Here is a 25,236-nt window from a genome sequence, read left to right as displayed (position 1 = left end):
TATGCTGTGAATGATTTCATAGATGATAAGGATGCATTTAAGCCAGTAGCTTGATCTTGATAATATGATAAAAATGTAAGTAATAGTGTTTTCGTTTTCTTTCTGTGAAATAACCATACTAGCGTCCAGTAGAACTGACACAAGAGAACATCATGTTCTCGTTTGATTGTATTATTTTAGTTTTGGACACTTAGAGACCTTATACACCTCTAAGATTTTATTTTATTTTAAATTTTATTTTATTTTAAATTCAATTTTATTTTAATACCTATTTTAATGATTTGGACACTTAGAGACCTGTACATCTCTAAGTCAATTTAAATTTATAATTTAGTTTTATAGGTAGGCACTCCTTATGAATAATATGTAGTCGCGTTTATGTGGCGCTATGCCGTCTTTAATGTAACTTACAAGCACAAATGTAGTATCTCACAATTTTTTATTATATTTTTATTAATACAACCCGGCAGCTTGAACATGTCATGCTCGCTAAAAAGTCTTTACTTACGGTGGCGTCGTTGATCGGGTCGCCACTTTCCCGAATGAAGGTTGAGGGAGGCGATGGCTGAGATACACGTCATACTCGTGAACGGGTGCTGTTTGTGGAGACCGGTCTGTTTAAGCTTACACGGGGTACAGGTTATGTTAAAGTATATAACTTTACTTTTGAGTGACATTAACGTGAGACACTTCATTCGGTTCTTGTCTGTTTTATTTTTTTTGTCTTTTAATTATTTATATAAGAATTCAAGCCTTGGCGACCCTCTACATCTCTAAGGATAATTTAATATATTTTTTATATTTTATCTCTGACACTTAGAGACTTATACATCTCTAAAGAATTTTAGTATTTTATGGTTTTATTTTTTTATCATAGTTTTTTTTGTGTAATTTGACATTTAGAGACAGTATACATCTCTAATAAAGTAATTATTATTTCATAGATTCGATATTTGTAATTGTTTTTTTTATTTTATTTATTGTTTGTAAAAATGGACATGTAAAAGTGCCCCTGTGGCCTATTTGCTGAATAAATGTTTGATATTTGATATTTGATATTTGATTTACTTCCTGCTGTTTTAATCGCTTTGGGTAATATCGTGACCTGTACTCGTTGTTCAAATCATATTAAAAAACGAAAAATTCCTGCTCAGGCAAACTGGAACAAAATGACCGTTTTAGATATTCCTGACTTATATTGTTTAACTTAGTTTTAATTTTAGACACTTGGAGACCTTATACATCTCTAAATTTTTACTTTTATTTTGTGTTTAATTTGATTGTGTATACCTATATTTTTAATAATTCTGACACTTAGAGACCTTAACATCTCATAGTACATTTAAGTTAATTTAAGCTAGTAATTTTGTGTAGCTATTGCGTCTTTTATCTGACATACAAGCACAAAATGTTGTGTCTCACAGCTACATGTTATTACTATTTCTTCCTATTTCTTTTTGATAGCGAGTCGGGTGTGTTGGGAACGCAAGATACCTAACACTCCTCCTCGCTTCGCTCGTCGTCGTACCTAACGGTGACTCTGGGACTGTATTTATTTTTTGATAGCGAGTCGGGTGTGTTGGGAACGCAAGATACCTAACACTCCTCCTCGCTTCGCTCGTTGTCGTACCTAACGGTGACTCTGGGACTGTATTTATTTTTTGATAGCGAGTCGGGTGTGTTGAGGGCGCAAGATACCTAACACTCCTCCTCGCTTCGCTCGTCGTCGCACCTAACGGTGACTCTGGGGCTGCATTTCTTTTTTGATAGCGAGTCGGGTGTGTTGGGGGCGCAATATACCTAACACTCCTCCTCGCTACGCTCGTCGTCGTACCTAACGGTGACTCTGGGACTGTATTTCCTTTTTGATAGCGAGTCGGTTGTGTTGGGGACGCAAGATACCTAACAATCCTATTATGCCTACTTAGCAAAAAATAATTATGCAATGTAATAGTACGCTATAGGATTATTATGGTATCTAAAATGATTATTTATTTATTTTGACACTTGTAGAGACTTTACACCTCCAAATTTTATTAGTATTAGTACTCTGACATTGGGGACCTTTTACATCTCCAGATTTAATGTGTTTTTAACCATAGAGACTATACATCTCTATTGTATTGTATTAATTATTTATTTTAAGATTATTATAATGTAATGTTTACCCAGGTATTGGCTGTTGTATTTATAAATGTTGTTATGTATTTTTCATGTCACTATATGATGTTACTATAAATGTTGTATTGACTTGTAAAAGAGCCCTTGAGGCCTACTTGCAGAATAAATTTTTGAATTTTGAATTTTGATGCTAAACCAAAGTCGACCAAAGTAATGTTCTACGAAACAATGTTCTGCAAAATGTGTCGTATGCGTGGTATTAATAATTCCAACTATACCTTTATGCAAAATTACCATTCGACCGAAAGTGTCTCTGCGAAACATGTTATGCCAAGTGTGTTTCTGACCAATATTGTTCTGCCACATGAGGGTAACCCTTATTGTTAATGTGCTTGTTTTTGTTTGTATGTAAATTCCATGTTGATGTGTAAAAGTGCCCTTGTGGCCTAATTGCTGAATAAATGTTGAAGTTGAAGAAGTTGAATGTTACCTATTATTTTATGCTGGGCTGTAACAGTACATAAACTACAGGGTATAACCCTCGATAAAGCTGTTATAAATTTAGGAAAAAAGAATTTTGCTAAGGGACAAGTATATGTAGCAGAGTAAAAACTGGAAGGAATAGCTCTATCTGATTTAGAACCCACTAAACTGTTAACTAAACCCCACGATGAACGGGCATTAGCAGAAATGCAACGGTTGAGAAATCTCATTACTGACTAAAGGTAGACAGGTACCTATTCATTAGGCCAAGAAAGCGGTTTGCTAGTATTGACAAGGTTTCCCGTGTATTCATCATCATTAAAGTAAACGTATTGTTGCAACAACGGAAGCTATCTACCCCCTATCTCTTTACCGTTAAGGAATTGTATCTTCCATCATCAGCTCTGCAACGAGATGATGACTACCAGGCGCAAATACCTAAATAGCTTTACGAAGTATATGAAAAACGTTAAAATTGCCTATAAAATTTTAAGAATACCACTAGTTTCTCAAGGATACCATCATCAGATCCTGACCTGATGACTATGGGACCACCTGGGAAGTATACCCTATCAAACAAAAAAAGAATTTTGCAAATCGGTCCAGGCGTCTTTGAGTAATCGGTGAACATACATAAAAAAAAAAAAAAAAATATATTCCGACGAATTGAGAACCTCCTCCTTTTTTGAAGTCGGTTAAAAAAACTAGGTGTTAATACGTCCATCATCTATCATGTCGTTGTTAAACATTGACACTATGAATTTAATTTTAAGCTTTACAGTCTAGTCATGGTTGAGGGTAAATACCTATGTGAGTCATTTGCAGAATTAGAGTGTAGGTAATTGGTTGTTCCTGTTTCTGATAGTTTCGGCATTAAATGGCCAAAGTTTTGGTACGAGCTATAATAGCTGCATGTCAAAGATCATGTTGAAGTGCTATTTACTTTTGAAATGAGGGCTACGTTTCTTGTTATTTATTCTCCACGGCGGAGGTGACTCATATAGTTGCTTATTTTTTGGTAGATCGCTTTTGGTTTGAACAAAGGTATTTGTAGTTGTATATCTCATATACATACGAAAAAAGAGGGGTATTAACGGAGAACGTTAGCGAGAGAGCGTAAGTCATAGTGGCCCTGCCTACGAAAGGAGGTCTCGGTTTCGAATCTTGGCAAGGGTATCAATTTGCGTGTTTATCACAAATACTTATTTGTTCCTGAGTTAAGGATGTTTTACTATATTTATCGTCCTCTAGTCCCCATGACACAAGCCTTATTGAGCTTACTGTGGGACTAGGTGGATTTGTGTAAGATCGTCCTTATATTTATATTTATTTATTTTATTTATCAACTCGATTCGTGCATATTGTTGCGTGCATAATGAATGAATATAAAATTTACATTTTGTGTCTTGTAAGTTGCTTTGATCGATTATACAATATTTCAAAATAATGTGTATGCTTGACCCCAATCCCACTTGTATAAGTATTGTGTTTTATTTAAATAAAGCCGCAATGGTAAAAAACAGTTGAAGTTATTTTTAATATATTGCCATAAAAAAATCCTTCCTTTATAAACACTATTCTACTTAGTTTAAAAATCTCTTAAGATTTGGTACAAACCGTTTTTTTGCGTAAAAAGATTAATTATAAAGTACTCGCTCATAAATCATCAGGATTCTATCCGACCGCTTTTCAAAGTCTCACCCTCGGCATCCTTGTGGCAGTGGTCTTGAGGTCACATTTACACGGCCTAAGCGTTCGTCTCCCCTAAGCTTTATTTACACTGGGTGTAATTTTGTAGGTGATAAAAGATATATGCGCGGTTGTAATTATTACTGTGACCAACTTTTGTTATAAGAGAAACCCAAAAATCGAGTGTTTTAAACTAAAGTTTAATTCGTCAATTGTGTGCAGACTAAGATTTTTCTGTGATTTCAGAGTTACTGCTATAGTAAAAGTTGATCAAAGCAATGAGTATCTTGTATCATCTAAAAAATAACACCGTAAACCGTATAGGCCAGGCTAAAGTTCAACGGCCTAATCGTGTCACACGTGATTCATCAAGCCATGTTTTCGAGCCACTATTAAATCTCATTCGAATATGATACTGATCCGTCAGTGTCAAAAGTGACGTTTTTGCTTGAAGGTTGACATAATGCGCAATTCTGCAGTTCCTCTAAAGGAGATTAGAACCACCTCATAATAGATCCATGTTAGATCAGTATCACATTATATTGTTGACGAGACCGGTCGTAGTTCAAATCCCGGTAAGGGCATTTATTTGTGTGATGAGCACAGTTATCTGTTCCTGAGTCATGGATGTTTTCTATGTATTTAAGTATTTGTATATCATAAATATCGTTGTCTGAGTTCCCACAACACAAGCCTTCTTGGCCTACCTGGGACTTAGTCAATTTGTGTAAGAATGTCCTATAATATTATTTATTTATTTGGTCGGATAGTCAGCGTTTACATCCAGATCCGGACATTCGGGGCTGCGCTGGAAACGCCAGCCGCCGCCGACAGCAGGATACACATGTTAGCTGCAAACATACTTGTGCTGCAATATATTCTTGCAGAGCGTTGCATTACGGCTCGAGTATCTGTCCTAGTTTTGGAAAGCTAGGCTAGCGACTGCCAGCACAAGATATATTAGTATCGAGATAATTATCTTTCTTCTATGAATTTGTGAGTGGAACAATTTTATTATTTCTTGTTGTTATTTTGTGCCTTCAGCCAGGAGACAATAGAGACACAGTTTGTTAAAAGCACTGTCATTCCACGGTTTTTTAATATATAGTGACCCATTACTAATTGAATGAATTAATTTTTGATTCATATAAGGTAGAAGTACTAGTGCTCGACGCTGCATTAGTCACCGACATGGGCACTTTATTTCATGGAAGTATAGGTTAAATTTCAACAACGAAGATTTTTCTGTATTCGAACTTAATCCTTGTCACTTTGACATAAAGTGCCCATGTCGAGTACTAGTGCAGCGTCGAGCACCAGTACTTCTACCTTAAATACCATAAAACCATTAAGGAGTGACCCCAAGTTTAGTCTGTTAATTTTCGCCACGCTCCTGAGAATTTTAAACCCTGGAACGAAACGGAACTCTGTCTCATCTCTGTCTCGTCTCTTGTGTTAGTGTGTCTGTACAATATTTAAACACTACTATTTAATATAATTTAGTCCAAAAGCAAAGTCCAAAAGTTTAGACATGGACAGTTGTATCATATTTTAGCGGCGAACTCTCGTTTTCGCTGCGACCGGTCTGCGCGCTAGTTGATACGAACCTGCTTTCGCTTTTCAAGGTGAATTTCTCCTGACGTCGAGGAAAATGTATCTGTGTGCTTGTGACAGCTGTCTGTGAATTAAATTGACGTAGTACTATCAGTAATAGCATCAAAGAGACGAAAAAGGGACTTCTATAAAAGTACCTAATAACCGGCGTTTTGCGAAACCATATGTCGCTGTGTTAAGTTGTGACCAGATCTATTTTAAGCTAAATTTGTTCAAGAGTTACCTCTGTGAGCCGCCTGCAATTATATCTTACGCCAAAATATTAAGCTAAACTACGTAGGGGCGCCACTAGCACTGCTCTGCTTATCGCAAATAAAGTACTTGCATGAAAAAATCGTTTATTTATTAAGCGTTTGAAGGAGAACAAGATAGATAATTGCATTCGTTTTCCAATTTGATTACCGCATATGCGATAAACTGGGCACACAAACAGTAAACAAACCGCCTTGAAACGTCAATGGATTATTTATTGGTACCAAAATTAAATAATCTGTGAAAACTTGTCAAAAAATTGTTTACGGTATATGTAGTATGTATAAGTTACTCTATGGTTACGGTTTGGGCTAGTGCTGCACTCTAGCGGTAGAACACTGCAGTAATATTCCTTATTAAATCGATACTTACCTACATTCGTTCCACCGTTGACTTTCGCTACCAAAGTCTAATTCTGGACTTGCTTTAACAATCTTTGAAGTACATTTAGGAACAAGATGATAACCAAATTTTTCATACTTAATATCACTGTGTGTCATACGAATCATTTTTACTTGTACAAACATACATGGCGGTGGCTGCTTCCCATCAGGCAGCTTGTCTGCTCGTTTACTGCTTATTACGAGTACATTAAAAAAACCGAAATCTCTAAGAACTTTTTGAGAACATTCCGCAACTTGCATATTTGTAATTACTAGTATACGTGCTTTCTGGAAAGGTTGGTAAAGGCAGGTAGAGTTGAGCGGGTTTCACTTTCGCCAGCTTACGTAAAGCGACCTTTTATCGACGACTAGCGCACACATACAAATGCATCATACATATGTGCTGGTTTTAAACATAAGGGTACTTATTCTATTCAATTTATTTCGGACTATGTCCATAGTGTTAGTGTACATTCCCTTAATCCTATGTTAGTTAAAGCTATACTAAATTATAAACTAAGCCTCTGGATCCCATATGTACCTCCTCTCAGTGTTCCCGGAAGGCGCAAGCTGGCGACTCTGACACTAGGCCTAAGAGGCTGTTGGAACTGTCACGCACGCGACGCATCAGGGAGGCAGTTCTATTGCGTATTATTGCACCGAAGTAGTCAGTGCGCGTCTCCGCGAACATACCTGACGCGCTGCAAAAACGAGGCAGTCCCAGTCCCAACAGCATCCTGAGCCCATTGTTGCACTACTTGTACTGGACGCGCAGGGCATTGAGGGCCTTTTTAGTAAGTCATTATGACTTCAAACCCTTTTGCTGCAGCTGCCATATCAAATCAATTAGATTCTGATACCACAGTATGTGGTAACTTTTCCTGAAATCGTCACACATGTGCGTAACGGAACACTTTTTAGATAAATTATTGTAGGCTTGTAAATTACGACTTTGTTTGTATACAACGTGCATAAGTGACTATTGCTAGATCATGTATCTTTGTACAAAAAAAAAAACAAAAAAGTGCCCTAGCCGAATGCTACGAAAAAACACGTAGCTATTTCAAGAAATTAGAAAGTTCACGACAAGTTTACTCCGAAACTAAATAACTTAAGTTTACTGCGAATGAAAGATAAGAAGGCATTGTTGTAAAGTCCCTTGTTAGTGTTCTAAAGTACCTCTAGAGCTTTTTGAACACAGTTCCACGTTTAATTGTCTAACTTCGCTGATGGTACAGACGGCAGCATCGCTTAGTAGGCGAGGTATTGAAAATTATCTCAAGCTAGGTATTTTTAACTCCTTGACGCACTACGCTACTTCTGTTCTGAGGCCCTACCCCGAAAAATGAAGATCGTTTTTTTTCTCGGATATGCACGAGCGGTACAGGCAGATGAAGAAATTTCTGTTTTCGTTTTTCGCGGTAAGGCCTCTGCTGCTGACTGTACTATCTTGTTTGTTATTATAAGTTTCGTCTGTAGGAACTTCATTTAATGTTAAATGTTGTTTGTTACAGGTAAAATCATTATGGTCAATATGGTCTCTTCACGAATAAGCAACCAAGACACGCACCAACAAAGAAACCTATTGTGTGGATATTGTGGTAATTATTTATCAAATTTAGATATACCAATAATAGAAAGTCTACTATGTTTGCCTACTGTGGTTAGTATAGATGGAAGTGTGTTCAAGTATGATTCATATTTAGTCGTAGTTAATATTATTATATTTCTACAGCTCATCTTTCACAGACATATAAAACTGTACGTCTAGTAGAGGAACCCGACGTCTTTTTTATGTCCATTTTTCGTTTATTTTATTTGCATAATTATGAATCACATACTGTATAACATCAGCCAAAGTCGCCGAAGTTACGAGTTTTGCAACTTTAGGTATTATTGAATACGACATGGTGCATGCACAGTCACTTCTAAAAATATCGATACGAACAAAGTCCCAAAAATATGTATACACGACCTTATTGCCCATATATTAAGGTGTATACATATTTTTGCCGCTTTGTCGTCCGTATGTATGTTTTCAGACGTGACCGTAGCAACCAACCTACTGGACATTTGCGTTAAGTTACTAGTAGTAGTAAAAGCTTAAATCGCACTAATTAGTTGAAGTATACAGGCCATTAAACATCTGTCGCATTAACGTACAAAAGTACAAACTGTGTCACACGTCAGTGGCCAAGCTTCATCGTAGCTTGCCGCGATAACGGTCACGAATGGCCAGCTTTATGTGTCATCAAGTGAATTAAACTTCAATAACTCCAACTGTCAGATTTAGCGATTATGACGTTAAGAAAAGGTAATTGGGTAGATATCTATATATTTCCTAAGAGGGTCGAATGGCTTTTACCGAGTTTGCAGTTAAGCGACACAAATGTACTTCTTGGGGGTGAATGTTCTTATACAAAACGGGAACTTGCGTTTGGTCATTATGGCAAACACTTTCCTACTAGACCAGCCTATGCCGGGCCGGCCAGTACATATCAATGTATGTAATTCAGAAGGTGGGCTGACTTTTCTTTTGCTATATTTTTTTTACAGTTAAGGATATAAGCGAATGACAAAGAAAGGATATGGGTAGAAATTCGTGTGGGAAAAAATGCGAATGGAAAAGTTGCGGAATTAACGACTTTGGTGAAAAGATATATACACTCAACCATTGTGCCTTATTTTGCTTGGAAAATGAGGTAGCGCTTCTCTAACCACTCCAACTCCTCCACGAAACCTAGCAAGGTTTTCAGGTCGCTAACTGCCTCCTTTAGACACAATATACTTACTTGCAGTCGAGAAAAAAATTGTTTTGTGGATACCTCTGTTTCCATGCAGTTCTGCACAGGGGTATCAACTACCAACATATATAACTACACAACACAAACTATCACATTTCGGGCCACGCGATCGCGTTCAACAGATCGCCTGAGGCGCTCCTTTCAGCGAGGCTTGATGACAGTCTAGTGTTATTGCGACCCAAATCCATGTCAATGTTTACGCCATTCTAACATACACTGTTATAACCATAAGCAACATAGTTGCGTGTGGAACGAAATAGAATTAGGTCACTCTGGTACTGGTATGTTTATGTCTCTACCGCAGCACCTTTCCTGGTGGATTATTATGTTGTCAGGCACGGGTTAAGTTGTATGTAACCTGTCTCGTAAGGGACTATTGCAGGGTTACCACGTTAGAGTTTCGTTCAGAATCAGAGACTATACTCTGTATCTTTAGGTATTTACATATAAGTAAACAAACTAAACTATGTACATTTTCGGGTAGTTATAACATTATGGTTATCAACCAAATACCAAACCGCCTGTGTCTGTCACTGAACGACCTGACTTTAACCTACATTATTTGATCATGTATTTTTTTCATCTACCCTCAACTGACTTAAGGAGCCATTTGAGGGTGTTACTCGAAGACTTAAACCATTCTATTTCCATTTGGCTATTTTGCCTACAACCCTAGTAAGCCAAGTAATGGCATCCCTAAGCAGTGTCATACAGAACTAGCTCATTGCAAGCCTTATGTAGCGGTCTAGAGCCGTTTCGAGCCCACTCAGAATTCCGAGCCTTACGTGGAGTGGAAAACACTTGTTACATTGTGCCTTGCTTGTAGTATTGCTTATTATGTTGCTCGACATTTTGTAACATCACTAGCTTAGCTTGAACGGGATAAAAAAAAGAATATTTTGTCTAATAAGTATAAATGTAGTTTGACTTTTCTAATCGGACAGATCATCGCAAACAGTTGTAACTCTAAAATGGAAAAAAGTGTCTTAAAGTTGTGTATTTATACTGCTTTTATTAATTTCTTCTGATGTTCATAAGCGCATTGTAATATGTCTACTTGAATAATAAAATATCTTTATCTAAATTTTTATTATTGTGACAACCCATAATTGTCCAAAAGTTTGCCCAGCTTTCTACTACCGTTTCTACTTGTTTTGGTGATAACCTGCCCGAGCTATGATTATAAAGCTTTGTACTTTTGTGTAAAACAGGAAAGAAGTGTTTAAAATATAAAAAAGCATACTAACTTATAAGTTGAGTGGAGATACATATAACATTACCTCAACATTGTATGAAACATTGGCCTATACGAAGCCTATAAGGAAACGAACTAACGAACCGCCTACAATCGACAGGACATTTCATTTCATACAAAGTATTATCAAACTTTGTTTTGTACCTGTACCTGAACTACTTAGTAAAACAACGAACACGTAAAATATTTTCATTACGACATTGAAAGGAAAACACTAGTTACCCACATTGTAGCATCGCATAGTTGCCCTCGACATTGTAGGAACCACAGGCCCGTGTGTTGAAATGTGGATGATGATAGCCGGTTTTATTACTCGTACAAAATTCCTGCACAAAGTATAGGTTGAATTTGATTTTTGTTTCTTAGGCATAACCTTTTAAGTCGTCAATCCTGTGTAAGGATGATTGCTTTTGCATATTATTTTGAATAGTCAATGTGGATGATATGGTAATGTGGACAGACAAGTAAGGAAATTGACAAAATAGAACTAAGACCGTGGGCGAACTATTAGGACTGTGAACGATATGGCAAAGTAGACAAATAGGTAATGATTTAAAAAAATTCTCTCCATGAGGGCCAGGAAATTTAAAAAAATCTGAGGTGGACCGGAACTGCAGAAAAAATGCATATTGATTTGAAACCGTTTCGTCACGAGCCATAAACTAATGATTTTGAAGGACCGGCGGCGGGCCAGAGCAAGCCCGCGGGCCTTAGTTTGTCCACTATTGATCTTGAATTATCCCTTCGTCCGTTAGTGCGTGTTCCATATCCTTGGCAGCGGTCATTATTTTATATATCAACTGAGTTTCGTATTTCTCATTCTCGCTACGAAACCCTAATACAAAGAGTATATGGGGAGATTGTGGAGTCGAGTTACACTATCTCATGCGTACCATATACAGATTGTTTGCTATAACATACATAAATAATGTAGCACACGGATAATCTTAATGAATAAAACTAATACCCACATCGTTTCTTTCACGTGTAGTATGCTTAAGTAAGATAGAAAACGCAGTTCGACAATTTATTGGAATTATGTGCATTTTATATGCGAACGGGCGGTATCGTAAATTTAACTAAGTCGGTCGTAAAGTACCTTTACCTACGATTCTATTCTACAACTAGGTTATTCGTGTGTCGAGTATTTGTTTTACTAAGTAAATGTGTGTGGTTTTTGATACGTTGGTCTATTCCAGCCCTGGGCACTGGAGACCATTGTAACTTTTTCTCACACCTATATTTAATTTCTCACCTCCGCTGACATGGAGTAAATGGACCCTGGAAACTCTAGATACTACTGAGGAGTCAAATCCTAGTTTGGAGGCCTTGTGGATATTTGTTGAAAGTGGTGTGAAAGCCACGAAGTGGCGCAAAATAGGGAAGAGTGGTGGTCTCCAGTTTCAGACGCCAAGATCCTCTTTGTGTTTGAGATCGCGTATTTAATCATCAGTCCAAGATCACACAGTGGTCCTCCTGTACTAATACTGACTCGCGCGATGACCCAAAATGAGCCCCGGCCTCTGAAAAAATTAAAGAACTCAGCCGAGCCGAATATAATAGGTGAGACCAAAGCACATATCGTCTCCGCTGGCTGGCCACCACGAAAGGATGGAAGAAGATCGTGCTGTGAAGAGAGCATATGTGAGTTGACCGACTGGACTTCTTCTCAGTGTCTGTGGGCGGATAGAGTAAAGGTAGATTTCCGTATATATGAATAACCAGCATAGTAGACGTACCGTAATCAGCTGTCTGTTACGAAAGCGGAGCCGTCTACGTCATCGTCATTTAGTCGCGCTATCACGTATGCGGTCCGTGAAATGCAGCCGCAGCCGCACATGAAATATATGTAAGTGACACGTGGCAGTATCACTTGCATATGGCGACAGCAATTCGATTTGGAAATATATGTTGGTCTTGTCACTATAGATCGTGTCGTTCACGACGACGCGTGCCTTGACTCGTATTGTCATGTTAGTAAGTGTTAGATTTGACAAATCTGCGCGTCATCGTGTATGAATATTTAATCTAACTTATGAGGCTTATGAGAGATATTAATTTAACACTATGTTATGTAATACATCCTGCCGAATAATTTTGCATACTATTAATTATATATGTTCGTCTCATTTATTGCCATAAATTACTTAATGATTACGAAACGGGAAATAATGGCTTATACTTACAATATTGTATTTATCTTGATGTTTCGATACGATTACGACAAATATTTGGTAAATACATCTCCTACTCATCATCATCTATCTCGCGTTGTGCCGGCATTTTGCCACGGCTCATGGGAGCCTGGGGTCCGCTTGGCAACTAATCCCGAAAATACATCCCCTACTAATATTATAAATACGAAAGTAACTCTGTCTCTGTCAGTCTGTCTGTTACCTCTTGACGCTTAAACCGCTCACAAAGTTTGATTAAATTTAGTATGGGTGGAGATAATTTGAGGCCCAAGGAAGGGCGGGATAGTTTTTTCAATCATCATCATCATCCCACGCAGACGAAAGTTGCGAGCATACACTAGTATGACTTTAAGTCCTCAATGTTCAAGACATATGTCGTTCACGAGTGAGTGATTTAAATGAACTATATCTTTAGATTGAACTCACCCCAGTTTTAACTCGCTCAGTAAAGTAACTCGTCTATGTCAGTGTTACTTGCTTGCTCTTTCCCGCTCATGATACGAACGAGCCGCTGGAGCCAAACGAGTGAGACAATGCGAAACGGCGGTTTCGGAGCGGTTCGGAAGAATTCGGAGGGTATCGAGAAAACATGGCGGGATCGCATCGCTTGATTCGCCATTTTAGTTGCAGGCTGTGTGTATTATAACCATCTCTTTTACGCACTCTTTTACTACTCACTCGTGTCGTGAATTATCTAGTCTACAGATCCACTCAGCGAAATGAGTGATATATATATATATATATATTATCTCCGCGAGCGAAAGAAATGAATCAATATTTTCAACTCAGTGAAACGTTTTGCGCATCTCTAGATTTTCTAGTTTTGTTCAATTAATATGAATGAAGCCTTAAAACATAATATTAAGTTTGTCGGAACGCGACCTTTAACTTCATATTCTAACAGTGTCCCGACCGGTCTGACGCAAAGAAAAAAACTTTTATTCATAAGATGTTGTAAGAGGCATGAGAGATGATCATGTAAATGAGAGAAAGGCGATGACATAACTACACATAACCCTGTGTATCAACATCGAGTTATTATTAGCTGCGTTCTCTATTAGCTTTTTGTAGGTATTTTATGTAGTTTCCACTTATCCCATCTTATCTGATAAGCAGAGATCGGACAAATTTGCGTCATTGCTCGCAATAATGTGGACATGACTCCAAAATTAATCAAATATGTAATCATTTAATTACTTTCTTACTTGACTTAATTTTTAATTCCTAGTCAATAAATACAAAAGTTTGTTAAAGTATAGATTTATTAAAGAAAATAATCAGTATTTTTTCCAAATTTTCTGCAGTCAGTCTATTTCTTTTTACATCAAAAATATACTTAAGTGCTGAAAAACTCCGCTTGCACTCCACTGATGTTAATGGGGCAAACTTAAGTAGTTTTATAGGAATATTATTATTCCAGTATAATTCAGAGTTTATTTTCTGTTCTAAGTTGTAGGCGATAACCTCAAAATCGGGATAAACTAAACAAGACTGACTGCAGAAAATTTGGAAAAAATACTGATTATTTTCTTTAATAAATCTATACTTTAACAAACTTTTGTATTTATTGACTAGGAATTAAAATTTAAGTCAAGTAAGAAATTAATTAAATGATTACATATTTGATTAATTTTGGAGTCATGTCCACATTATTGCGAGCAATGACGCAAATTTGTCCGATCTCTGCTGATAAGATATAATCTTTTTCTTTAAGCTCTGAACCTTATGCTGTTCACCTTCAAAATCCAAATAAATCTATCATTTGTGTTTACGGTTTTGCTCCTGAAACGTTGAGATTGAACGATTTTTGGCATCCTTAAGTTCAGGCTACACCTACACGGACAGAGTGTTGAAAATGATCTAAGCACAATTTTGGAAGAGTAACTGGATGAATCAACTTTTTCTTGTCTCTGGTTGCCATGGCTACTGTCGCCTGTATCAGTTTTAAAACCATGGTTTTATAGCATTTTAAATAACCAAACATACATTCTTATGGCATTTATAATCAGTTTCTAATATGGATCGTCACTTTTTTTTATTATTATTATAGGACCCTATTACACAAATTGACTAAGTCCCACAGTAAGCTCAATAAGGCTTGTGTTGAGGGTACTTAGACAACGATATATATAATATATAAATATTTATAAATACTTAAATACATAGATAACACCCATGACTCAGGAACAAATATCCATGCTCATCACACGAATAAATGCCCTTACCAGGATTTGAACCCGGGACCATCGGCTTCGCAGGCAGGGTCACTACCCACTAGGCCAAACTGGTCGTCAGACTTAGCATAACGTTTCATCTAATAAATGTTGGTCATTTTGACAATTCATCCGCTGCTGCCAAGCAATAAGTGACAGAGAAATTACATTCCCTAACTACTTACATAGACCATTAACATTATTTTATAGTGCAGAGTAAGTAATCAAAGGAAAAGTAGTACGGGGTCAGTAAATGTATACCGTTGTAAGTAAATTGTACTGGACGCTATCGCTCCTTATCAACACTAAAATGGGTTGCTAGAGATAGGCGCGCTCTGACCGCATGCAGCTTGCAGAATGCACTTGAATCTTTATAAGTAAACACATTCATCAGGAAAAATAATTCAGTCGGACCAGGCTAACTTTGCATTGGATTTGCAATGACAAAATGTGGCAGTGTCAACATTAATGTATAACTTCTACGAAAATATGCCGTATAATAATCCCTCCCTACCAGGGGGGAGAAACTGCAGCATTCGTGTATTCTCGGCTCCGTTCGGCTCAGCATTGCTCCGTGCAATTATTAGGGTTGACACGTCCCTTTGCGTGCACAACCACAGATAAGATAATAACTTGATTTTGACAACGCTAAATAGCCGATAGGGATAGTGCCATACATTAGAAAGGGACAGCATGATTATTCCCGAATCGCTGTCAAACTTCGGTTTTGTAGGAAGTTTCTTTTCTGTACGGTAATAGTAGGTACTATTATTTATTTCGTGCCTTTACTTCGTTCTGTGCAAAGTCAGTTTAGACGGATTCTACACTAAACTAGTGTCAAAATTTAAAAACTTAATTTGCATTTATTACGAGTAGGTAAATCAGTTGACTTTACAATTTTACTGCAACATTCTAATAATTTCGATAAAAATACGTAAGGTCTATTTTACCGGGATGATATTTTTATATATTATTCTGGAATACAATTGGAGTCGGAACGCGCCCTCTGTTACGTTTTATTTTATTCTCCAAGTAGTTCAGACTTTCATCTCTTCTTAGCTCTTGCAATTCACCTAACCTCAGTTTCATTTATCCCGGTTGTACTTACATATTTATCTTTTTTATAGGTGACCAGATCTGATTTCCGGTTTAACGGGACAAATGCATTGAAAATACGGGATTCGAGGTTAAAATACGGGGCAACCCGTTTTTTATTAAAATTCCATTTTTTTCTCAATTAAGTACTAAAATATGGCATAATCAATTAAATAATCTATACAATTGCTAACTTTCTTAATGAAAGACTTTAATAAGTAATATTAAATATTATAAAACACAACCATTTTTATATTATCTGGAAAGGAAAATGTGAAATAATCAAAATGGGTATTTTTATCATTAAATGCCATTTAATCATAAAATTACGGACAATGTACGGTCCCGTATGGGTTTCGCCAAATTACGAACAAAAACCGAGGGCTCAGGACTGTTTCGTCCACAATCCTATTTCGTCATTTTCTTAAATCATCCAAAATATATCAGTTCGTCAGCACACAATTCCTAAATCGTCACCTTCCTAACTCGTCTACATTTCCACTTTCATCACAGTCCCAGATCGTCTACATTCCGGTTTTGACCACAGTGCCAGCTCGTCAACATTATTGTACCACCCAGTAAATGCCTGCCCTGCCTTCTACATGTAAATAAGATAACTTCTGCACTTTTCATTTACTTTGCTATTGTTTTGTACCAACGGTGTTGGCCTGTGATTTTAACCTCCACACCAATGCCAACACTGTGGACCAGGGGTCGGACAAAAAGTGCGGATGACGTAAAAATGACGTAACCTTGCACACAGGGTGATGTTTGAGTTTTTATTTAAACTTCCGTGTGACATGTAGTAACAAAATAGTATTAATGAAGTAACAAAATAATCGTAAATAAATCCATGGAATTAATAATACAGGTGGTAGGGTGATGTAGTGAATAAAATAAATTTCACGAAACTTGTTACCATAAGGTATAATTATTTGAAATTAGTTAGAACAAGTCTGTGGGATTGCCACAATATTCGAGTAAAGATGACATTTTAGAGCGTTTTCTTATACGTTAGTAAATATAAATTTTAGCTAAATATAATCGTGAAGATACAATAGCTAAACAATAACGAAGTCAATTTATTGTTCATCTGATTGACAATGTGTCAGTCAAAAACGTACTTACTCATTTCAAGTGGCGATATCGTTTAATAAAGAGGTTGATAAATGATAAGTGATAATTGTTTATGAAAATCAAAAATACTATTTGAAATCAACCTATAAGTGGTTTGACGTCATCCGCACTTTTTGTCCGACCCCTGCTGTGGACCATACACATAGGAATGTGGACGAGTTAGCACTGTGGACAAGTTAGGAAAATGACGATGTAGGAATGTTGACGAATCGGAACAGTGGATCATTTGACAATAATGACAAGTTAAGAAATTGACGAAATAGGATTGAGGACGAATCGATCCTGAACCAGACCGAGCTTGGTGCGGACTCTTAAGTACTAATAAAAGACAAAGTGTTATGTAAATGGAAAGTCCTTAGCCATGTAAATTATATACTGCCACAATTACAAGTCAATTTGTAACTTTGTAGCACATCGCATGCGTCGGTCCGGTCTACTATGTTGCACTGTTGCATGTTATTTTTAAATGGATCCGAGTAGTTCTACTTAATCGTTGTTTTTACATACTGTTTGGCTTTAAAAAACTGTAATAGCCTATATCATGGTTGGAAACTTCTCAGAAGAAGAGCGACCCTCAGTAGAAATCGCCGGTCTCTAGACATGTGTCGTTCACGAGTGAGTGATTTAAATGAACTATATATTTGGATTTAACTCACTGAAGATTTAACTCGCACGTAACTCATCTATCTCATTGTTACTTGCTCGCTCTTTCCCACTCATGATTCGAAGCCAGTCGAGCCAAACGAGTGAGACGATGCGAAACGATTAGTTTTGGAGCGGTTTGGATGAATTCGGAGGGTGTCGGACAAAACATGGTGGGATCTGATAGCGTGATGCGAAGAATATAGTCTACACATCCACTGAGCGAAATACATAAATGATAGATATATCCGCGAGCGAAAGATATGAATTAATCTTTTCATTTCAATACAGTGTTTTGCGCATCTCAACCGGTCTCAAAAATATCAAAGGTCAATAAAAACATTAGTGCTACATTGACGAATGGGCTTGTGTGGTACATGTACTAAAGACAAAAAGACGCAATTCCCTTCACTGTACTAGACCGAAATATTCCCTAATGATTCTGCTCTTAGTACATTTTAGTACACTTTACGCGAAACGGAACGGGAGCGACACTAATAGCAAAGTGATCCGAGTGATCCGACCAAACTAACGCCGAACGCGTGCGATGACGACCGAATAGCTCTCGGCTAATATGAGCGAGACAGCACATAGCAGTTACTCCGTTGCAACTCACGGAAGTAAGCGAGACAATAAATTTTGAATTGTACTACTTCACAAAACGTCCACAAAAACGGATTCGTTACATTATTATGCTCAGTTTGTCTCGGTGTACTAATGTACTAAAAGACCGAACAAGTTCAACTAGTACATTTGTGAGATTGTACTAGTTAGGAACAATCTTTTAAGTGAACGAGCACGCACAACTCTAGAATGGGCTGGTCTTGGGTAGTGACCCTGCCTATGAAGCCGATGGTCCTGGGTTCGAATCTCGGTAAGGGCGTTTATTTATGTGATGATCACAGATATTTGTTCCTGAGTCATGGGTGTTTCCTATGTATTTGTATGTTACATATCGTTGCCTGAGCACCCACAACACAAGCCTTATTGAGCTTACTGTGGAGCTAAGTCAATTTTTGGTGTCCTATGAAAATAAAAGAAAGAAAGAATTATTGAGTGACTTGAAAGACCACAACTGAACCCTCATAGAGCGCGAAGTTAGAACTAAAAAAATTTATATAAACATGGCCAAAAATGTGTTAAACTTTTAATACATATATGCAAATCTAAACACAATATGTTTACGGATAATTATTAACTTTGTAAAAATATCACATGCGTCACACTTACTATGTTGCATTGTTATTTTTAAATGCATCGAAGTATTTTTTAGTTAATTGTTGTTTTTGATTACTTGTCTGGTTATACGGGATGTTAAATAAAAATGTTAAATTTTCCCTGTATAACTATTCAGCAGGCCTACCGCCTAAATCGAAATTTCGTTTTTCGCCGCCGTTTTAGGTGTTTTTATTTGGTAACTGGATTTTCATACGCCATATAAATAAATAAATAAATAGTCGCGAAGTCAAGGTCAACGTACGCCAGGGCTTCCATATTAGACGTCAGGACTGTAAACGTTTTTGTTTCCATTATATGAATCCAAATAAGTCGAGAGGTGTCGTTTTCCCGAGCAATCGATTACTTGGTCCAGTTGTTACTCCCTGCGGACACCTAAGTTTCTCGACGCGTAAGCGTTTCTAGGGCATTGCACAAAAAAGGTCTACTTTATCGGAGACGTGACGTATATCTTACCTGCAGAAATATGTAAATATGTATTATACCATTGAATTTAAAGCTAAGTCATCAAACGTTATTGTGCCAAATATCGGCTTCTTACCTTTATCAGAAGTGTTAAACAACAAGCATGACCTTCCCGAAACGTTTCTGGAATGCCCCTTCACACACCTTACTACGAGCCGAAACTCTTAGTAACAATTGACACCGTCATTCGTTGTTTCTCATCAATCATTTCTATTTTGTAATTATATTTTGCATACTTTTCATGTATGGGCTCCCAACTCAACTATACTATTTCGATACGCTGTAGTCAACTATAATTATATTTCATCGCTTCATTCTTCAGATATAATAAATAACCAGGTAGGCATAGCAGCTGTAAGTCGGGCCATGGATGTGCATTTAAAGAACGGATGCCGCATACTCTCCGATGCGCACAATTTCATTACAAGTGACCAAATTAAATTAATTACAAAACGTAATAAAAATTCACCAATCACGTGCCGCCGCGCTCCCATAGAAAAGACTAATTGGGCGCCGGGCGGGACTAAACAGCCGCGCGTTTATGTATTTTGTACTACATTTGTGTCTACCGAGATACTTATCAATTTACATGACTCGTAAAAAAAGTATTGCATACAATAGTGATAGAATCAAGCTTTTCAATTTCGTACTTTACTTAGGCAACTCAGCTTGCTTCATTGCCTAAATACGATACTTGACGCTCTCTATTTTATCACGTTTGTATAAAATACTATTTTATGACAGTTGTGCCGATTAACAACCGACAAACCACCAATAACCAATAGTGTTTGAACAACCTGCAGTAAATGGCCGTTTTCCCACAAAAGTTTTTCACAGCATCCGTTGACTCTTTTCACGGTTTACTTTGTTCCTTTTGCCAGAGTTTCTAGATTTAGGATTCATATATCACAGTCCTATAAAGATTAGTTATTTACATTTAACATTGAAATATTGTGCAGCTAAACAAAAGCACCGTTATGCACTTAAATTTTACTATTGGTTTGCTACAATTGAATTACTACAATAAAATACATTCAGCCACACGAGCTGCCGTTAGGCAGTAAAACACCGATTGTACAATCAACAGAACTAGGTAATAAGCATTGGTTACAGTTGCCAGCAATAATATCTTTCACAAAGAAGCGCTCATAAATATCTGACACTATTTAATTTGTTGTACTTACAGTCGTTTACAGGATATTGTTACGTTACAGGTGAAGTCAAAATGACGACCGGTTTGGCCTAGTGGGTAGTGACCCTGCCTACGAAGCTGATGGTCCCGGGTTCAAATCCTGGTAAGGGCATTTATTCGTGTGATGAGCATGGATATTTGTTCCTGAGTCATGGGTGTTTTATATGTATTTAAGTATTTATATATTATATATATCGTTGTCTAAGTACCCTCAACACAAGCCTTATTGAGCTTAGTGTGGGACTTAGTCAATTTGTGTAATAATGTCCTATAATATTATTTATATTATTATATTAAAATAATTTTAACATGTAAAGAGTTTGTTTGGCCCATCCACATTACAGCGTGTTTAAGAATACAAAGCTATAGTAAAGTTCACCGCAAAACACGGTAATGACCACGTAATAAAAAGTCGTTAAAGCCTGACCAGTAATATATGATCACGCGCCATATTGCGGAATTTCATTGGAACTAAATGTTTCATACTACACTGAACTGACACCCTATACATGAGAATAATAGCGCCCTCTTGACAATGATCATATATTTCTGGTCAGGCTTTATAACCATCTTGAAGGTCCAGCAGATTATCATCTCTATCTCTATGAACAATTGATTGCAAGTCAAATAATAGAGAAATGACCCCTGGCGTGTACTCGACTACCGGAGAATGGTCATTTTGAGTAAAAAGCTCTTTATAAAAATATTTTGAAATGTTGTTATTAAGTACGAGGATAAGAGTCCAGATCATTGCCTAGCCCGCTTATCCACTTGTGTTACTGATTGTACATAGGTATAAGTTTTTTTATGTTGTTTTCAAAACTAAAAACATGATTCTATTCTCAATAGATTTATTAAGATAATTGTTAGTACTTAGAATTATAGTTTAAAAACATTTCGTAATTTTCCAAGAACGAAGTGAAAACCTATAGACCCAGGTGTTATCGCCAGTGACTATACCCCGATGTGTGCCGCTCGTCTAGACCTAGGAATGCTGGGCGCCATTGCGGTTACCCGGTGGCCCGCTTGCACACTTGCCGCTTTTTGTGGCGTACAGAGTACGGAGATGTTACTGTGTTAATTACTCAGGCTAGGTTCCCGGACTTGTACGGCATACCAGACGGCACTATTAGGGTTAGCCGTTTTATTAGTTATTCACATTATGTGGACATAGATGGCTATAAGATTCAAAAATACTATGCGGGTTTTTCCCATTACTGGGCACGCATCCTTTCACAAAATTTAGGCTATGGTTTTCTTTCTGACCAAATGGGGATAGGAAACTTCACACATACTTTTCGCGATGAACGGTTTAACACGTCTTCCAAAACAGCTTAGTTAATTTATACACTGCAGAATTTCCAAATATGCAAGGTCTACTGTGCCATGGAAGCAGAGGGCAAAGGGCAACTCATTTATAAGATAGAGCATATACGAGTAAAGACAATCCAGGTCGCCAAGGTATTCCCGATCTAATTAAGTATGCCAGAGCAAACGTTTAATTTAATTTCAGTTGCGACGCTTACGACCTGTACGCATTGTGAAAAAATAACAGCTACAAGAATTCAGTTTTAGGAGTGAACGTGAGCTGCTGGAGTATAAAATCTGGCAGGTTACAATACAACTTAGCAGTGCTGCTCATAGCGACAAAAAAAAACAAATAACAGCAAAAATAAAAGTGCATCGGGTGCTTCAGCCACAGTGAGTCCCACCGGTGGATCGTGCACAGATGGAATTCAAGCTGCCGCGCCACCGTATCAACAACGAGCTACATCGCTCCTCATGATCGCGTGCAAGCCATCAATCCGTCCCTCCGCGAATATATCCAAGGCGAAATGTCGCGGCAGCCCAAACACCACTCTGTAATATGCTTTGTTGTATTGCACCCGCAGAGCGCTGTATGCCTGCTGGTAATAGCTGATCCACAGGCGGCACGTGTAATATTATAAATAAGTTCATTAATAAAATTTAGGTACAGTACAGTTGCTATCCCCAAAATGAGTGTGAAATCAGTATGTTGTTAACCTCAGGTTCATTATCAACAAAATTAACCATTCCTCTTTGATTTCAGGTAACAACCTCTTTTTGGTAAACTACGGGCTTCGCTACACGTCAAAATTGTGGGTATCTGTCTAATATCTAGTTCACTTGTCCGTTACATTCACAGTTTGGACTTGGAAGTTAGATCTTAGTCGATGGGCCTACGTAGGTATCACTACACCTTATAAAACAAAGTCCCCCGCCGCGTCCGTCTCAAAAACTACTGAACGCATTTTCATGCGGCTCTCGCCAATCAATAGAGTGATTCTTGAGGAAGGTTTCGGTGCATAATTTGTTTGTGTAACCCGTGCGGGCTGGGGCGGGTCGCTAGCAATACATAACCTAAAGCTACCTCTGTTATTTAAAACTGATGCCCTTTAGGTGCCCACGAATATTCAAACACACCTTCCTCTACATGATTAGCTACTTTGAACGTGCATGTTCAGATGTTTTTGGCCACCTTGACCGCTCCGATATATCTGATTTTGACTCTCGTTCTCAGAACGCGTTTACCTTCGCATAGAATATTGTTGAGAGAATTCAATCGATAAAGTCCATTGGGTAACGCATATATGCATTTTGATGCGCTACGAACGTTGTAAACAGAGGCTAAATCTGTTTAAAAATTCCGAGGGTCTCTCTATATGCGATTCATTTGACATAAATAATGTTTAAAAAAAAAAAGAACTATGGCGTCAGTCGTAACGATTCCTATAGGAAAATTTTAAGACTTGCTCAGTACTCTCACTAGTTGTAAAATCAATTTTGCCAAAACTATCATTTCAGATACCTGTAGGTTTTATTGCCGACTTTATTTTTCCTCTAAATCTAAGTACAGTCGCCGTCAGATATATCGGAGCGGCCAAGGTGCTCACAAACAGCACGCATCTATTGTCAAGGCGTTAAAGTGAGAGGTCAGATATTTTTGAGCATCTCGCCCGCTCCGGTATATCTGATGGCGACTGTATTGTACCTACTACTCATCGAGACGTACTCAATAAGTTGTGAAAGTTGCGTTGTTTTATCACCCACATCCTATGGCCAGTATCCGTCTTTATCAGTAGAACAGACAACAGCTCGATGTCATAATATTGCATACTAAACGGAACCCTAAATTGAGCATAACTCGATAAAAATTATACTCAGTCTTTTTTTTTGTATTTAAAACTGCAAGTTATCTGAATGCATAATGCGGGTATAAACTGTGATGAAAAACATTTGCATTAAAATATTATTGTATTTGATTAGTAAGTTGAGTTGTGTCACTCTATTCATATAAATAACACTACAGACATTGCAAATATCACTTTATTTGAAAATTACAGAAAATAAAAGACAAGAGGTTGGAATCTAATCATTAGTTTATAAAGATAAAGATAGTTTATTATTCAAGTAGGCATATTACAATGCGCTTATGAACGTCAAATAAAGCTTCACTGGCTCTAACCCTACGCCTCTGACCCGAGAAGATTTAAATCTCCCCACAATTGCAGGAACGTATCCCCATATGAACCGGCAAGAAACTCGGCGGGAGACATCTTTCAAAACATTACATCTTATAATGTCTAATAATAAGGCCAAGGGTTCCCATTATGAAAGCAAAATAAACTATCGTTAGAAATTATGTACTAGTAACTTGGTTAGCATGGTTTTTAATAGGTGTTTCTCGGATCTAGGAGCAACTAAAGTGATCCGCGAATTTATAAATAGAATAACAATCCTTTAATGAGTAATGACTCTCTTTGTCATAAATATTTCCCTCCAAACAGCTGGTATTCCTTGGCCCCAAAAGCCCTTAACATGAAAGGTAGAAAGTAATTGAATCTTTTGGACTCTGATCTTAGGTTTTTATTTCAAAATCCTCATTATCATGATACCATTCGATGCAATTATTAACGGCGCCAGACGTTATCACTTTACGCTAAACTATTCTAGACCAGGTTACGTCACAGTACTTACCCACGTTTACAATTACTCGCTCTAATCTATCATTTAATTGTTTACCGTACTGGCGGTACCTATGTATAACGCACCTTAGATATATCAGACAGGAAATTCTAGAGTTGTTTTTAGAATTTTTTGACTAGACAGTGGTATAGATTTCCTTCTTTGTCGGTCTCTCATTTCAGAGGATCGTAATCACTTGTTTTTGCAGTTCCTCCGATTTATTTCAATCGGTCTCGATGATCTCATCAAGCCTGTAGCCCACCGCTTGATGGACTTTGCCTGAAGTGGCCTTATTATCGTGGTCAGATCATCTACTTGTAGTTAGAGTAGTTAGTGAGGCTGAGGTGTTTCGCCTTCAAATTTTCTGAGCACGGTGACTTCTCCTACGCTTATTTATATAGATGTCCATTCATATCTAATACACAACGACATATTTGACTACCCAGAATTAACACTAGTATTCTTCAAATGGC

General features: G+C 37.4%; 1 protein-coding gene and 1 long non-coding RNA gene across 5 annotated transcripts in view; both read left to right on the top strand.

The window, feature by feature from the left end:
- Positions 1-24,281, top strand: part of LOC133524633 (uncharacterized) — a 41,603-nt gene extending 17,322 nt beyond the window's left edge. The window contains exons 2-3 of the long non-coding RNA XR_009800407.1: positions 8,057-8,143; positions 22,848-24,281. This is a non-coding gene — a long non-coding RNA (uncharacterized LOC133524633). The remainder of the gene's footprint in view (positions 1-8,056; positions 8,144-22,847) is intronic.
- LOC133524591 (amyloid protein-binding protein 2) overlaps positions 1-25,236 on the top strand; it is a 90,037-nt gene that overhangs the window by 20,029 nt on the left and 44,772 nt on the right. The window lies entirely within an intron of this gene.

This window comes from Cydia pomonella, chromosome 13, assembly GCF_033807575.1.
Source record: "Cydia pomonella isolate Wapato2018A chromosome 13, ilCydPomo1, whole genome shotgun sequence".
In the NCBI taxonomy this organism is placed as follows: domain Eukaryota; kingdom Metazoa; phylum Arthropoda; class Insecta; order Lepidoptera; family Tortricidae; genus Cydia; species Cydia pomonella.
This window is presented reverse-complemented; position numbering and strand designations above follow the sequence as displayed.